A 3,358-nucleotide genomic window follows, 5' to 3' on the forward strand; every position below is an offset into this window, starting at 1 on the left:
CAATGCTGCCTCAAGCCTTACGCCTGCTTCAAGCAGGCGCAGGGTTTTGACGCAGCATTGCCCTGAAAGTGACTGAGTGAAATCTCATAGATTTCACTCAGCCACTTTCAGGAGGCGTTCCTGCGCAGGAACGCCCCCCCCTGCGCAGGAACGCCTCCTCATGGCGCAGTGCTGTACAACGTGACGCATCTCCTAGATGCGTCACGTTGTAAATAGGGCGCAGGGATGCGCCACGTTTCCGCGCCGTTGCGTCACGCAACGGCGGCATAAACGTGGCGCAAGCCCTTCATAAATCTGCCCCTCTGTGTGGATAGGCAAAATATATATTTTTATTTAAATATAAGCAGTGTAAAAAAGCAAAATAACATTATTTGAATGCTGATCATACCCATATATTACAAACCTTAATTATATAAACATAATATTCCTATACTATTCCATGAAAAGAAACTTGTCTGAAATAAATCCACACAGCATTTGTGTGGTCGAAAACACAGAAAATGTTTCAGTCCAGTGACATTCATAGTCATCTTTTCTCCGTTACTACTTGGTAGGTTATAAATCGTCTCAAATTCATTTTCGCGTTGTCAAGAACACACATCTGCTCTAGACTGTATTTTGCTTTGCCTTCTTTGCGCATCTTCATTTTGAAGACGGGCTGAAAACTTTTAGTGTTTGGAGGAGTTTGATTTCAGATGCTGCTTTTTCACTTTCCTTCCCATCTGCAAACACATAAAAAATGGCGTCCAGCGCCTCTCCGGCAACAACTAGGCAAGGGTCATTGGTAGCAACCTCAAGAAGAAAATTACCAATTGCCTTTAGTGTTTCCGATGCATCAGTCTGTTTTGCCAAAACACTACCAGTTATGCCCACAATGCCAACTACATTGACTTTAACACTTATGGTATTGCAGTGAATACCAGCTTCACGCAAGCTCCTCAGCTGCTCAGGACTCATGCTCTGTGATATGTTTTGCAAAGCCATTATTTGTAACAGTGCCCCGACAGCACAGGTTAGGGATTCCATGAATTCTTCAGTCTTTGGTGTATCTGTTTGAGAAAATAGAATCCCCGAGAGATGTTGTGCGAGATGCTGAAGTGCAAATGTACCGCCAAGACTTTCAACATCTAGTACAGAGACAATGCTATGGAGACAGGTTCGGGCTCTATATTGCACTGAATTCATTTTTCGAATAATACCTTCCAAGAGGGGCTCTTCGCGCAAACATTTACGGCAGTGCTGTTTCGGAAGGAGTGTTTTTTCCAGAATCTTTTTTGGGATCAGGTGATTAATAAGAGCAGAGCGGACTTCGGCAGAAAGGAGGTGGCCACTGTCCACATTTAAGGAATTTTCTAAAGATATGTGTGGATAGGCAAATTTATGTTTGTGGATTGCCATTGCATTGGGTCAAAACCAAAGTGGTCACAAAAATCAATACTATTTAGTTGATGGAATTTTTAACAGATGCATTCATGACAGAAGGTGTTCGCAGAATTATCACAACTGATAATGTGTTCAATTTACCTCGGATGAGATGCAGGGTTTCTTGAGTAGAATGTCTGTAAGCCATCTTAAGACTGCCTTATATTGCCCAAGAGCCAATGGACTAGTGCAATATGTAAATCGCATGATAAAAGAATGTACGCCATTAGACCATAAGTCTGGGAGACCTGGGGATAAGGCTCTAAATAACATACTTTGGTCTTATCACACCACACCTAATTGGGTCACTAAAATTTCTCTATTTTTGGTCCTCAGAAGAAGGTTGCCAGGAACTAAAATGAACCCGAACTGGTTAGGGGAAGAGAACCCAAGTGTGTGTGTAGGGAGGAAATGATTTGTCATGTCAAACGACACCAGAAAGAGTACAAATAAAGATATGATCAGAAACATGGAGTTAAGAGAACTAATTGGAAGTAGGGGATAGAGTGGTGGTCAGGGTTCATGTGTCCCACCGTCAAATTGACAGCCAATTTTCCAAGCCCATGACAGTAATTGAGGTAAAAAAGAATGAGGTAGCCATGGAAGATGGCAGAACCTGGAGTATGGATAGGATATTTCAGGATCATATTATCATTAACTCTTTGGCGGCTTCTCCACAAATGTTGAATTGCTATGCTAACCATGAAGGTACTCAAGATAGTGCTGATTTTAACGCAAGTTGTTGCAACATCAGATAATGCATAACTCCTGTGTGGCACAAAGATTATGTTGTCCAATGGTAGCCTTATAAGTTTATTTCTCTTTTGAGACCAGCTTTACTTGTGTTCTCCTTATGCCGCTATTGTTGTCTGCATTAAGTTATCAAGTTCATCTTCCTTTCTTATTGTAATAATTTTCTCCTTGCATTCTTCTCATTTTTAATACGGAAGCAAGAAGAGTCTTAATTTGTACAATGCATTTTTCCACTCCTGCTATGATTCCCTTCTTCCCTACTCTTCTCCTCGGTCCCACCCCATCTCATCTCTCCACTTGGTACCTTCCTGGCCCCACGAGCCAGAAGTGACAGCTGGAATGTTGTTGTGAAGATTGTAGAGCTCATGTGGACAGAGGTTGTTCTCCCTGATAAATAAATCCTCTATTCAAATACCGTTGTGCTGCTTTGCAAAAAAGCCCTCATCTGGAGGTCCGTCGAGAAGGGTGAGAAGGTAATCTTGCAGAGGGTACCATATATCTTTAGGTCGAGAGTTAGGGGGCAGCATTGAGGCAAATATGTCACTGGTGGTATCACAGTAAATCATGTCTTTCAACCAATCAGACTCTCTGGGCCAAAATGTACTCCCACACCTCATTCCCACTCTGCACTTGGCAAGAAGAAGCGCACTGCGACAAATCTAAGGATGTCCTGTGATACATTTTTAACATAGCCTAGTAGGTCCTGTAGGGGAACTGGGTCAAAGGCAGTTCCAGTCATGATGGACCGAAACGTGAGGGCTCGTGTCCAGTATTGCTGAATGATGGGGCATGTCCAGGCGAGGTGTATAAAATAAACACGGTCTCCCATGCATTAAGGACAGTGGAGCAGGCAAGAAGGGTTTATTCTAGCTACACTAGATAGAGTGGTATATGCGCGGTGTAAGAACTTATAATTCAGTAAATTGCGGTGTTGGTTAGGTGACACTAGCTTGATCTGCTCACAGCAGTATCGCCAACTTTTAGCTGGTATAGCATGTTCTAGGTCTTGCTCCCATGCAGCCCTGACTCTGCCTGTACAGTCCAGGCACAGTGCAATGCTAGCTTTGTTTAATTTGGATATGAGGCGCATCCCCTCAGTGGAAGTGATGAAGCATCAGCACAGAGAATTCTTCCGGCTCCAACCGGAATGATTGAAGTTGATCTCAGAAAGTGTTGTGTAGTC

The 3,358-nt window shown here is 43.1% G+C and overlaps 1 pseudogene; it reads right to left on the minus strand.

Annotated features, from left to right (window-relative positions):
- Nucleotides 1-526: 526 nt before the first annotated feature.
- Nucleotides 527-1,398, minus strand: LOC147726878 (HEAT repeat-containing protein 3 pseudogene; annotated as a pseudogene).
- Nucleotides 1,399-3,358: the final 1,960 nt, after the last annotated feature.

This window comes from Lissotriton vulgaris, chromosome 3_1 (genome assembly GCF_964263255.1).
Source record: "Lissotriton vulgaris chromosome 3_1, aLisVul1.2, whole genome shotgun sequence".
Taxonomy (NCBI): domain Eukaryota; kingdom Metazoa; phylum Chordata; class Amphibia; order Caudata; family Salamandridae; genus Lissotriton; species Lissotriton vulgaris.